We start from the raw sequence: 15045 nt of genomic DNA on the forward strand, positions 1-15045 counted from the left end.
ACAGAGCTATGGGGACTGGGTATTGTGGATGTGCTAGCGGCCATCTAGCAACCCATGTCCTCAGCTCTATACCAAAATCCAGGTGACAGGTTCCCTTTAAGGTTAGATCAATGAAGATCAAACTGGGTTTTTGTCCAGTAAATCAACAGCCTATGATATTTGGAGATTGCATGCAAACATTTAGATGGGTCTTGGGAACTAACATCAATAATAAATATTTCTTCACCTGTATTGACTGTAATTGAAGGAACTAGAGGTCCAAATAGTAATTAAGCATGTGTTTTCTATCTTATCATAAGGATTGTTTGTACTATTAAAAACTATCTACTGAATACAGTATGGCACGAGTTACAGGAAGACTAGTGATATTATAAAGACATTTTTGCTATTGCTTATCTACAAGACATAAAAGACAAGTTTACTAGTATAATTTTTTTATTATTATTATTAGGCCGCATGCACACGACCGTGGTGTGTTTTGCGGTCCAAAAATCACGGATCCGCAAAACACGGATGGTGTCCGTGCGCGTTCTGCAATCTGCGGAAATGCACAGACAGCCTTTACATATAACTGCCTATTCTTGTCCGCAAAGCGCGGACAAGAATAGGACATGTTGAATTTTTTTTGCGGACAACGGATGCGGACAACACAAGGAGTGCTGTCCGCATCTTTTTCGACCCCATTGAAATTAATGAGTCTGCATCCGAGCCGCCAAAACGGCGCTCGGATGCGGACCAAAAAAAAACGGCCGTGTGCATGAGACCTTAGAGAGACATCTTCAAGGCTAAACACCTTCCCACCAAGTCTACTAAAGAACAAAAAAGAAATAGGTAGCACAAGATATTTTTAGGTAATATTGACCATCATCACTAAGCTTCAGCAAACCAAGCCTCTGATCACAGGTCTGAAGTCAATTAGTTCAAAAACTTTGTTTGAAATGCTATTTCCATACAGCCTTAAAGTGTATTGGCTCTGTGGAGGAAAACTTAATCTCACCCGAAGTTACACAAGACTTTAGTGAATAAGTATGGTATGCCTATCTGCTTATTTAAAAACATTTTAAAATAGGAATCTGAAGTGGGCATTGCTACCGAGGTACCAGCCAGTACCAAACCCAACTTCAGATTCCTATTGAAAGTATCCTTCTGTCAAGTAAACAGCTGCCATGAAGGAATGAACTTAGCCACAGTGCTTAGCTAAGTCCTACTGTCCAAACACCCATCTATAGGTATGAGAGGACTAGGATGTGCCAAGCAAACATTTTTCACTATATACTCCACCTTCATCAGCCTGAACTATTGAACCTAACAAGAAGGCTTCATTTATCCATGCCGTGTGTGCCAAATTCTGACCCTTTTCATTAGCATGGTGCAAAGGAAATCTGACCAGGTGATGTTTTACCACTTCTCTGTGATCCAATTTTTGAACCAGCTTGTCCACTGGAGTCTTATCTTTCTGTTTCCATTAAACAGCCCATCCATGCCAATAATGGACTAGTTGGAACCAATTTAGTTGAAGCACCAGCATTGTAAGTGGCTGCAATTTGCTTGACTGTGCATTGTCTGCTCATCAAGACAATTCTTGACATCTTCCTCTTTTGTTGACATGTTTTCAGTCACAGGATGCACTTTTCACTGAGTACATTCAGCATGTTCTCAACACCAAAACCTCACTAGGATGTCAGTTTTTAAAATACTGTCCTTGGTTAGTTTAGCACTGATGACTGTGCTATTTTCAAAGTCACTAAGAACCCTTAATTTTCCCATTCTGATATGGATTCAAACAGTTTTTTTATTTTGTTCTCCTGGGTCACATGTCTAATTTCCATAAACTGAAGTTCCAATGGTGAAAAGGCAAATGTATGTACAGGGAGTGCAGAATTATTAGGCAAGTTGTATTTTTGAGGATTAATTTTATTATTGAACAACAACCATGTTCTCAATGAACCCAAAAAACTCATTAATATCAAAGCTGAATATTTTTGGAAGTAGTTTTTAGTTTGTTTTTAGTTTTAGCTATTTTAGGGGGATATCTGTGTGTGCAGGTGACTATTACTGTGCATAATTATTAGGCAACTTAACAAAAAACAAATATATACCCATTTCAATTATTTATTTTTACCAGTGAAACCAATATAACATCTCAACATTCACAAATATACATTTCTGACATTCAAAAACAAAACAAAAACAAATCAGTGACCAATATAGCCACCTTTCTTAGCAAGGACACTCAAAAGCCTGTCATCCATGGATTCTGTCAGTGTTTTGATCTGTTCACCATCAACATTGCGTGCAGCAGCAACCACAGCCTCCCAGACACTGTTCAGAGAGGTGTACTGTTTTCCCTCCTTGTAAATCTTACATTTGATGATGGACCACAGGTTCTCAATGGGGTTCAGATCAGGTGAACAAGGAGGCCATGTCATTAGATTTTCTTCTTTTATACCCTTTCTTGCCAGCCACGCTGTGGAGTACTTGGACGCGTGTGATGGATCATTGTCCTGCATGAAAATCATGTTTTTCTTGAAGGATGCAGACTTCTTCCTGTACCACTGCTTGAAGAAGGTGTCTTCCAGAAACTGGCAGTAGGACTAGGAGTTGAGCTTGACTCCATCCTCAACCCGAAAAGGCCCCACAAGCTCATCTTTGATGATACCAGCCCAAACCAGTACTCCACCTCCACCTTGCTGGCGTCTGAGTCGGACTGGAGCTCTCTGCCCTTTACCAATCCAGCCACGGGCCCATCCATCTGGCCCATCAAGACTCACTCTCATTTCATCAGTCCATAAAACCTTAGAAAAATCAGTCTTGAGATATTTCTTGGCCCAGTCTTGACGTTTCAGCTTGTGTGTCTTGTTCAGTGGTGGTCGTCTTTCAGCCTTTCTTACCTTGGCCATGTCTCTGAGTATTGCACACCTTGTGCTTTTGGGCACTCCAGTGATGTTGCAGCTCTGAAATATGGCCAAACTGGTGGCAAGTGGCATCTTGGCAGCTGCACGCTTGACTTTTCTCAGTTAATGGGCAGTTATTTTGCGCCTTGGTTTTTCCACACGCTTCTTGCGACCCTGTTGACTACTTTGAATGAAACGCTTGATTGTTCGATGATCACGCTTCAGAAGCTTTGCAATTTTAAGAGTGCTGCATCCCTCTGCAAGATATCTCACTATTTTTGACTTTTCTGAGCCTGTCAAGTCCTTCTTTTGACCCATTTTGCCAAAGGAAAGGAAGTTGCCTAATAATTATGCACACCTAATATAGGGTGTTGATGTCATTAGACCACACCCCTTCTCATTACAGAGATGCACATCACCTAATATGCTTAATTGGTAGTAGGCTTTCAAGCCTAAACAGCTTGGAGTAAGACAACATGCATAAAGAGGATGATGTGGTCAAAATACTCATTTGCCTAATAATTCTGCACTCCCTGTATAGTATGTATACATATAGATACACCTAATATTATATACAGGATAATGTAGTAAGTAGTAAAGATTGCGGCACTCACCACTGTCATGCAAAAAACTTCAATGCTTTATTCGAACATGTGACATGAAGGTAGTCAGGCTGGGGAGCGGGTATGCCCTTTACTGCTGGTCGGCGGTGACAGCCGTTTCGCGCTGTAACTTGCGCTTCCTCGGTCCGCTGTAGATTCTCTGCGCACAGCCGTGCTACAAATAGGCGTCAGCCCGACCATTGCTATAGTGACGGCAGAGATACAATTAAAACCAAACGAAAGCAAAACAAAAAGACCGCACGTGCGCACACATGCGGCGCAACAATGTATACATGAGCAAAAGAAGCTCAAGATAGGGATATATACAGGAACAGGACATAAAGAGAAGGTAAATTTATACATATACAAGCATGCAGGATTGTGTTTAAAGAAACACAGCCATGTCGTTTTTGTCATTAAGGCCATGTGGACCCATGGCCTTAGTTCTAATGATCCAGCGTGCCTCCCGCTGCAGTAAGAAGCGGTGGCGGTCACCACCTCTAGGGATGGGACCCACAGCCTCAATGCCTGCAAAAGAGAGGCAGGACGGATCTCCACCATGGACATGTTCAACAAGGCGGGGGGACCCCCGTCCTGTTCCAGTAGAGCCCAGGTGCTCTCGCACCCGCTCAAAAAGAGGTCTGATAGTTTTTCCAATATAAAACATACGACATGTGCAAATAATAACAGAAACCACATAAGATGTACGGCATGTAATAAAATCTTTAACTTTGTGTGTGACCTCACCAAGATGCAACATCTTGCTCCTGGAATTATATGAGCAAAAGGAACAAGTGCCACATTTAAAGTTCCCAAGTGGCTTCCTACTCTGTAGCCAATCGATTTGTTTAGGTTGTCTACCACGCTGTGGACCAACTTGTCTCTGAGAGTGTGGCATTTTCTGAACGTAATCAATGTTTTTTTAGAAACCAAGTCCCCCAGACTCGAGTCACCCTTAAGGATGTCCCAATTGCTCAACACTGCTCTTCTTACTATATCAGCAGCAGGACTAAACTTGAATTTGAGCGTGAATCTGTCACAGTCGCGTTCTTTCAATCTGTCATTCAGGAGATTTTGGCGTGTATAATGACTAGCACAGTGCAAGGCTTCAAGGACGTCCCTGCGTGGGTAGCCCCTCTCTAAGAATCTTTCTTTCAACTGATGGGCCTGACTAAAATAGTGCAAGAGCATCTGGGCTCTATTAGAACAGGACTGGGGTCCCCCTGCCTTGTTGAACATGTCTGTGCGGTCCATGGTGGTGATCCGTCCTGCCTCTCTTTTACAGGCATTGAGGCTGTGGGTCCCATCCCTAGAGGTGGGGACCGCCACCGCCTCTTACTGCAGCGGGAGGCACGCTGGATCATTAGAACTAAGGCCATGGGTCCACATGGCCTTAATGACAAAAACAACATGGCTGTGTTTCTTTAAACACAATCCTGCATGCTTGTATATGTATAAATTTACCTTCTCTTTATGTCCTGTTCCTGTATATATCCCTATCTTGAGCCTCTTTTGCTTATGTATACATGGTTGCGCCGCATGTGTGTGTTTGGTTTTAATTGTATCTCTGTTTGCCTGTGGAGCGTCTTGCCGTCACTATAGCAATGGTCGGGCTGACACCGATTTGTAGCACGGCTGTGCGCAGAGAATCTACAGCGGACCGAGGAAGCGCAAGTTACAGCGCGAAACGGCTGTCACCGCCGACCAGCAGTGAAGGGCATACCCGCTCCCCAGCCTGCCTACCTTCATGTCACATGTTCGAATAAAGCATTGAAGTTTTTTGCATGACAGTGGTGAGTGCCGCAATCTTTACTACTTACTACATTATCCTCACAAAGAGTCTGTTTGAGCTCCGTACTGAGCACCACACGATCCTCTCAGCAGCTGTTGAGCCGTGGTTGCATGGTTCTTATTTTGGGGTGCTTTTGGGCGTATCGCAGCAGAGCCGCCGATTTTCCTCATTATCTTGTGTACTTAATCTAATATTATATACAGTATGATTCTATTAGAATTTAGAATGCTTTAAGGTTTTCTTTAGGGGTTCTATAACTTTTTACTATTACAAATATGCACTCTACCATGAAAAATACGAAAACCCCAACAGAAACCCAAGAGACCCTATTATAATTCCATGGAGTGCATCTCGGTTTGAAAATAGATCCACCAAAGTGTCATGGAAGCATCCAATTAGCATTCAACATAGCTTTATATATGACTTTTCTGGAGTAGTTCTTATATTATGTTTGGTTAAACTGAGCTTCTAAATGTTTTATACTAAGGCTACTGCACTAATTCCGGCAGAGAACAGACTGCTGGAGTTGTGGAGGATCGGCTAGATGCAACTGGTTCATATTATCTCATATAATGGTTATAGTTAGTGTTGAGCGAATTGAAGCCAAACAAATTAACTTTGATCCAAATTTCAGGAAACATTTTATTTGTTATAAAGCCATATTTTCTCGCGCTTTGTGGTAAAGAATGGTAAGAATTTTTTTTTTCTGAAATGGCGGTAAAAAAAATACATACTCACTTCATCCATTTGCTCGTGGAAAGGCCATCACAGATATCTTGATCATCATGTCACCGAGATGACATCTCCGTGAGCAAATGGATAAGGTGAGTATGTATGTTTTTTGACCTGATTAACCCCTAAAAGGTTTCAATTGTAACATCAGATGCTGCGATCAGCGATGAACTTGGCATCTGAGGAGTTCTATGACAACACTGAACATGCAAATTTTAATAAGACATTTACATTTACTTTACCTTCAATTTCTTATTATTTTGAAATGTTTTTCTTTGTATTCATATCAACAGAGGAAGTTACGCTAATGAGACAACAGATACAGTACAATGTAAACTCTAACTTAATGATATTACATGAGGAATGTCATTCAGATCCTTTTTAGTCTTAAAAATTGAAACTAAGAAAAGATTTAAACGGTTATTGTGGGCAAAAAAAATAAATCTTTACTGTTGAGTGTTTATGGTATAACTAAAGCACCTACTAATATAGTCTGTTTTAGGTAATTGAGCTATTCTATGAGATTTTATCTCCCCCTTCTCCAGACAGGAAGTGATTTAACTTCTGATTTCCCACTAGCTTTCTTAGCCTCCCTGCAGTGAGAAGAGACCATATGTCACACTTCCCAGCCACCCTCCCTTCTGGGACACCTTAGAGGTTACATTTACACTCATGGAGTTGAATATGCTCGGTTAGCTCACAGTTGAAATATGGAAACAATTATTACGAGTGTCCAGTATGATGCATACCCCAAAATCAGCAGTATAATAATCTATGTTGAAAATGACTGTAATAATGTCTAAATGTGTGTCAAAGTTTTAATACAGGCTGTACACAATTAATTATACTGTGGGCTAAAATTGGAAAAACCATGTTAAATCAAATTGATACAAAACACCAGAATTTTATCCTTGAATAGGATAAAATACAATAAAAATTACAATCAAAATATTTACAATTACTGGTAACAACTAGAGATAAGCGAATCGAAGTAGACAAAGTAAAATTTGATTCAAATTTCAGGAAAAATTCGATATGCACCGAAGCCGAATTTCCTCATGCTTCGTGGTAACGAATCATATTTTTTCCTAAAATGGCCGTTGCATGTGTGACGACATGGAGCAAGGAACTCTGGGAAGGCGGGATCCCCCATAATGCCATGCATGCAGCCAATAAGCAGACAGCCAGCCCTGTGATATCACAGCCCTATAAATAGCCTCATCCATCTTGGATTCTGCCATTTTCCAGTGTACTTAGTGCAGGAAGAGACATTAGCAGGCGCTAGGGACAGTGCTAGAAAAAACTTCATTGTGCTAAAAAAAAAAAAATCACAAGTGCAGGAAAAGATTATTCAAGGTGTAGGGAAAGGATAGGGAGGAATCATTCCACTGCATTTATGTTGAACAGGGTTCAGTAGGGGAGGTTACAGCCTGGGAAATAGGAACAATCCTATTACACCTTGCTGCACTGACTGGGGACCCAAATTACCATTATACAGCTCTTTAATACCAGCAAACCGTTCTGTTTGATACAGGCATTAAAAGGGAATATTTCTACATTTAATTTGCCCTTGTGCGATGCACTTATTTGTACTAAAGCATTTTTTGGCTTGTTTTAGTGGGGGGGGAAAAGTGCAAAAATTACAGCCCTGTTTGTCGTGTATTAATTAGTGGAAAAAGAAATATATATTTGCCGTTAAGCGGTGCAGTTATATGTTCTAAAGCCCTTTTTGTCGTGTATTTGTGGCAAAAGTAAAATACACTGCTCAAAAAAATAAAGGGAACACAAAAATAACACATCCTAGATCTGAATTACTTAAATATTTTTCTGAAATACTTTGTTCTTTACATAGTTGAATGTGCTGAAGACAAAATCACACAAAAATAAAAAAATGAAAATCAAATTTTTTAACCCATTGAGGTCTGGATTTGGAGTCACACTCAAAATTAAAGTGGAAAAACACACTACAGGCTGATCCAACTTTAAAGTAATGTCCTTAAAACAAGTCAAAATAAGGCTCAGTAGTGTGTGTGACCTCCACATGCCTGTATGACCTCCCTACAACGCCTGTGCATGCTACTGATGAGGTGGCGGATGGTCTCCTGAGGGATCTCCTCCCAGACCTGGACTAAAGCATCTGCCAACTCCTGGACAGTCTGTGGTGCAACGTGACGTTGGTGGATAGAGCGAGACATGATGTCCCAGATGTGCTCAATTGGATTCAGGTCTGGGGAACGGGCGGGCCAGTCCATAGCATCAATGCCTTCGTCTTGCAGAAACTGCTGACACACTCCAGCCACATGAGGTCTAGCATTGTCTTGCATTAGGAGGAACCCAGGGCCAACTGCACCAGCATATGGTCTCACAAGGGGTCTGAGGATCTCATATCGGTACCTAATGACAGTCAGGCTACCTCTGGCGAGCACATGGAGGGCTGTGCTGCCCTCCAAAGAAATGCCACCCCACACCATTACTGACCCAATGCCAAACCGGTCATGCTGGAGGATGTTGCAGGCAGCAGAACGTTCTCCACGGCGTCTCTAGACTCTGTCACGTCTGTCACATGTGCTCAGTGTGAGCCTGCTTTCATCGGTGAAGAGCACAGGGAGCCAGTGACGAATTTGCCAATCTTGGTGTTCTCTGGCAAATGCCAAACATCCTGCACGGTGTTGGGCTGTAAGCACAACCCCCACCTGTGGACGTCGAGCCCTCATATCACCCTCATGGAGTCTGTTTCTGACCGTTTGAGCAGACACATCCACATTTGTGGCCTGCTGGAGGTCATTTTGCAGGGCTCTGGCAGTGCTCCTCCTGTTCCTCCTTGCACAAAGGCGGAGGTAGCGGTCCTGCTGCTGGGTTGTTGCCTTCCTACGGCCTCCTCCACGTCTCCTGATGTACTGGCCTGTCTCCTGGTAGCGCCTCCATGCTCTGGACACTACGCTGACAGACACAGCAAACCTTCTTGCCCAGCTCGTATTGATGTGCCATCCTGGATAAGCTGCACTACTTGAGCAACTTGTGTGGGTTGTAGACTCCGTCTCATGCTACCACTAGAGTGAAAGCACCGCCAGCATTCAAAAGTGACCAAAACATCAGCCAGGAAGAATAGGAACTGAGAAGTGGTCTGTGGTTACCACCTGCAGAACCACTCCTTTATTGGGGGAGTCTTGCTAATTGCCTATAATTTCCACCTGTTGTCTATCCCATTTGCACAACAGCATGTGAAATTGATTGTCACTCAGTGTTGCTTCCTAAGTGGACAGTTTGATTTCACAGAAGTGTGATTGACTTGGAGTTACATTGTGTTGTTTAAGTGTTCCCTTTATTTTTTTGAGCAGTGTATATTTGCCATTCAGCAGTGCAGTCATATGTTCTAAAGCCCTTTTTGTCGAGTATTAGTGGCAAAAAATATATATATTTGCCGTTCAGTGGTGCAGCCCTGTTTGTCGTGCATTAGTGGTAAAAGTAAAATATATTTGACGTTCAGCAGTGTAGCTATACACGCCACAAAAGGTTTAAGAACATATAAGTGGAAAAAATAAGGGCCTATTTGCCGTTCAGCAGTGCAGTTATATGTTCTAAAGACCTATTTGTTGTGCATTAGTTGCAAAAGTCAAATATATTTGCCTTTCAGTGGTGCAGTTATATGTTCTAAAGGCTTTTGTGGCATGTATAAGTGGAAAAAAATAATGGCCTATTTGCCGTTCAGCAGTGCAGTTATATGTTCTAAAGCCCTTTTTGTCATGCATTAGTGGCAAAAGTAAAATATATTTGCAGTTCAGCGGTGCGGGGGGGGACTTATTAGCCGTTGTGTGGTGAAATTACAGACTTTTGTGGGGTGTTTTAATTTCCTTTTTATTTATTTATTTGATCTAACAGTATGTCAGACAGAGAAGTGCCAGGCCGTGCACAGGGGAGTGTCATAGGCCTAAATGTTTCTGGCACACGCACAGGTCGCAGCAGAGTAATGGAGCATGGCAGCAGGAGTTGCAGCGAGAGGTCTGAGCTCCCGGTGTCATCTAGGGGTCGTGTCTTGACCAGAAACCCAAAGGTTCTTAAATGGTTGACTCTGTCATCTCTGGTTTGGATTTACTCCTGTTTTTTTTTTACGTTAGCAATACTGATGGATTACTGACCAAATTCTGACCGAGTGAAGGCGGATGCTCAACAGACACAATCCGTTTTTTGGGGGTTATTGTTCTGACGGATCAGAGGAAGGGCAAACTAATCAGTGACGTCAGCACAAACTTACTGCTGACACCCTCTCCACTCTGTCAGGGGGGCTCTACTTGTATAAGCCTTTAAAAGAACAGGTTCTGTAGACATCTATGTGGATTGAACTGAATTTGGATTGAACTGAATTTTTTTTTTTTTAAATTGGTGAACCAGCCGAATCGAATTTTTGAAAAATCTACTAATCTCTAGTAACAACACAATCCACAATTGGCTAAAGTCTCATTTTAACATCAGTGTGAGGGTCTAGTCAGATTTTGTTGATTGCATCCACCACAGTAGTGCACCTATTCGTGTAAACATTTATTTCATATAGTCAATTACATCCATACATTTTGTTATCTGGTGTTGGATGTTTTTGTGGCACTTGTGGTCCGCTGCGGGCATCCTGCATTGCATGCATTTTTTGCTGGGGATTGCCATTAGCAATGGACCACATGTGCAGGATTTGCTCCCCCGGGTATAGATGCATAACTGCATACCGGGTTGAGCATTTCCTGCTTTTTGACACCACGTTATTTTGTCATGAGGAATGCATGCCCACTTTTTTGAATGTTGCAGGGACACTAAAATGTTATTTTCTGAGTAAGAGATGTTGTCAGATCAAAACAGGTCACGTTTCTCCTCTCCTATCTGTATGCTGTTTTAATATACTCCAATAAAGAACCTGCTTTATTGCTGAAGGAAGATGTTCTGGATTACTGCTTCTTTTCTCCTTCTTGCAGTGTGACCCTTACAAGTCCAAGACATCCATGAAATCCTGCATTCCTTCTATCAACCAATAAGGTAAATGGTGAGTACTGTAGCTGGCCATCAAGTTTTTTGCTAAATACACAAATATCACTCTTTTGAAGATTTTTATAAATACCTTTGCATTCTGTATATGAAGAAAATTACATAAAAGTATTGCAAAAAGCAAATGCAATAGCAGAAAAATATTCTGTAATACCGGTGGGAGTGGGCTATGGGTCATTGCCCTTAGCATTTTGTGTATATTTTATAGATTTTGTTGCAGAAAGTTTCTGCAACTGAAGATCAGTTCCATTGATCTGAATGAAGCTTGCAGAACACTGTCAAAACAACCTCATTCAAATAAATGGAACTGAGTTTCTGCAACAAAATATGCCATGTGTGAAGGCAACACAAAATATAAAAATCCACACATGGGAGATCAAAGTAATAAGTGGAAAATGGGTGGAAAAATCATAAAATTTGGGATTATTTAGCTTAAAGTAGAACAGAATTTTAGAGTTTTGCATAAATTAACTTCTGATTTTACTGGGGACAATAAGTGTTAGGATACAGTTGCAAGAAAAAGTATGTGAACCCTTTGGAATGATATGGATTTCTGCACAATTTGTTCATAAAATGTCATCTGATCTTCATTTAAGTCACAACAATAGACAATCACAGTCTGCTTAAACTATTACACACAAAGAATTAAATGTTACCATGTTTTTATTGAATACACCATTTAAACATTCACAGTGCAGGTGGAAAAAGTATGTGAACCCCTAGACAAATGACATCTCCAAGAGCTAATTGGAGTGAGGTGTCTGCCAACTGGAGTCCCATCAATGAGATTAGATTGGAGGTGTTGGTTACAGCTGCCCTGCCCTATAAAAAAACACACACCAGTTCTGAGTTTGCTTTTCACAAGAAGCATTGCCTGATGTGAATGATGCCTCACCGAAAAGAGTTCTCAGAAGACCTATGATTAAGAATTGTTGACTTGCATAAAGATGGAAAGGGTTATAAAAGTATCTCCAAAAGCCTTGCTGTTCATCAGTCCACGGTAAGACAAATTGTCTATAAATGGAGAAAGTTCAGCACTGCTGCTACTCTCCCTAGGTGTGGCCATCCTGTATAGATTACTGCAAGAGCACAGCGCAGACTGCTCAATGAGGTGAAGAAGAATCCTCGAGTGTTAGCTAAAGACTTACAAAAGTCTCTGGCATGTGCTATAATATCCCTGTTAGCGAATCTACAATACGTAAAACACTAAACAAGAATGGATTTAATGGGAGGATACCACAGAGGAAGCCACTGCTGTCCAAAAAAAACATTGCTGCACGTTTACAGTTTGCACAATAGCACCTGGATGTTCCACAGCAGAACTGGCAATACATTCTGTGGACAGATAAAACGAAAGTTGAGTTGTTTCGAAGAAACACACAACACTATGTGTGGAGAAAAAGAGGCACAGCACACCAACATCAAAACCTCATCCCAAGTGTGAAGTATGGTGGGGGGGCATCTTGGTTTGGGGCTGCTTTGCTGCGTCAGGGCCTGGACGGATTGCTATCATCGAAGGAAAAATGAATTCCCAAGTTTATCAAGACATTTTTCAGGAGAACTTAAGGCCATCTCTTCACCAGCTGAAGCTCAACAGAAGATAGGTGTTGCAACAGGACAACGACCCAAAGCATAGAAGTAAATCAACAAAAGAATGTCTAAAACAGAAGAAAATACGCCTTCTGGAGTGGTCCAGTCAGAGTCCTGACCTCAACCCGATTGAGATGCTGTGGCATGACCTCAAGAAAGCGATTCGCACCAGACATCCCAAGAATATTGCTGAACTGAAACAGTTCTGTAAAGAGGAATGGTCAAGAATTACTCCTGACCGTTGTGCACGTCTGATCTGCAACTACAGGAAACGTTTGGTTGAGGTTATTTCTGCCAAAGGAGGTTCAACCAGTTATTAAATCCAAGGGTTCACGTACTTTTTCCACCTGCACTATGAATGTTTACATGGTGTGTTCAATAAAAACATGGTAACATTTAATTCTTTGTGTGTTATTAGTTTAAGCAGACTGTGATTGTCTATTGTTGTGACTTAGATGAAGATCAGAACACATTTTATGACCAATTTGTGCAGAAATCCATATCATTCCAAAGGGTTCACATACTTTTCCTTGCAACTGTAAATTCCAGCCTTCCCCAGTGCTCTTTTCTGCTTATATAGACTTCTAGCTGCACTTTGCTGTTCCTGCATCCAGCAGTTCTCCTTAACCTCCTTCCGTCCGCCCATAGGATATAAACGTCCTATGGGTGGATCTCTATTTCTGAACGCACGTTTTAAAACGTCCGTTCAGAAATTGCAGCTGCACGCTAATCGTTCAGCTGCTGATCGGGTTGCCCGCTGTCAGTGACAGCAGGGCAACCCTTAGAGAAGGCAGGGACAGTTCCCAGGTGTCCCTGCCTTCTGGATCACTGCATACACAGCGCTCGCCGAACGCTGTGTATGCAAAGCTATGCGCTTCCTGTTCCGGACCGGCGGTCATGTGACCGCCGTGACCGGAGAGTGCAGGGGCTGTGTGAGGTCTTTCAGAGACCTCAATCAGCCCTGCTCTGAGGCTGTACAGCGCAGAATTCTGCTGTACAGCCTCTCTGGGGGGTGCATTTCTTCTGTAACTGGGGCTACTATGTCAGCCCCAGTTACAGGAGAAATCAACAGTGGAAAAAAAAGAAAAAGTGAAGTAAATGTCCCCCAGAGGTCTTGTATGACCTTATGGGGGACGAAAAGTGTAAAAAAAAAAAAAATAAATAAAGGGTTGAAAAAATAAAATAAAAAAAAGTTTCACATGTAAAAAAAGTAAGGAATAAAAAAAAAATTAAAAATAGAAAAAATAAAATAAAATAGACATATTTGGTATTGCCACATCCGTAAAAACCAGCTCTATAAAAATATCACATGAGCTAACCCCTCAGTGAACACTGTAAAAAAAAAAAAAAACTGTGTCAAAACAAGCAATTTTTGTCACCTTGCATCACAAAAGGTGCAACACCAAGTGATCAAAAATGCGTATTTCCCACAAAATGGTACCAATAAAACTGTCACCTCATCCCGCAAAAAATGAGCCCCTACATAAGAAAATCTCTCAAAAAATTTAAAAACTATAGCTCTCAGAACATGGACACATTAAAACATAATTTTCTTGTTTCAAAAATGCTATTATTGTGTAAAACTTTAATAAATGATAAAAAGTATACATATTAGGTATCGCCACGTCCGTAACAATCTGCTCTAAACACTAAAAATGTCACTTGACTGAACCCCTCAGGTGAAATCTGTAAAAATAAATAAATAAAAAACTGTGCTAAAACAACCAATTTTTTGGTCACCTTGCCCCATAAAGTGTTATAATGATGATCAAAAAATCATATGCACCCAAAAATAGTACTAATAAAACTGGCACCTTATCCCCTAGTTTCTAAAATGGGGTCACTTCTTGGGAGTTTCTACTGTAAGGGTGCATCAGGGGGCTTCAAATCGGACATGGCATCTAAAAACCATGTGAAGTTCCTTTTCTTCTGCGCCCTGCCGTGTGCCCATACAGCAGTTTATGACCACATGTGGGGTGTTTCTGTAAACTGCAGAATCTGGGTAATAAATAGTGAGTTTTGTTTGGCTGTTAACCCTTGATGTGTTAAAGAAAAAATTGGATTAAAATGGAAAATCTCCATTTTCCTTTAATTCTTGTGGAACGCCAAAAAGGTTAACAAAGTTTATAAAATCGGTTTTGAATACCTTGAGGGGTGTAGTTTCTACAATGGGGTCATTTATGGGGGTATCCACTATGTAGGCCCCACAAAGTGACTTCAGACCTGAACTGGTCCTTAAAAAGTGGGTTTTGGCAATTTTCTTAAAAATTTGAAGAATTGCTTCTAAACTTCTAAGCCTTCTAACGTCCTAAAAAAATAAAATGACATTTCCAAAATGATGCCAACATAAAGTAGACATATGGGGAATGTTAAGTAATAAATATTTTATGAGGTATCACTTTCTGTT

The sequence above is a fragment of the Bufo bufo genome, chromosome 5 (genome assembly GCF_905171765.1).
Source record: "Bufo bufo chromosome 5, aBufBuf1.1, whole genome shotgun sequence".
Lineage (NCBI taxonomy): Eukaryota > Metazoa > Chordata > Amphibia > Anura > Bufonidae > Bufo > Bufo bufo.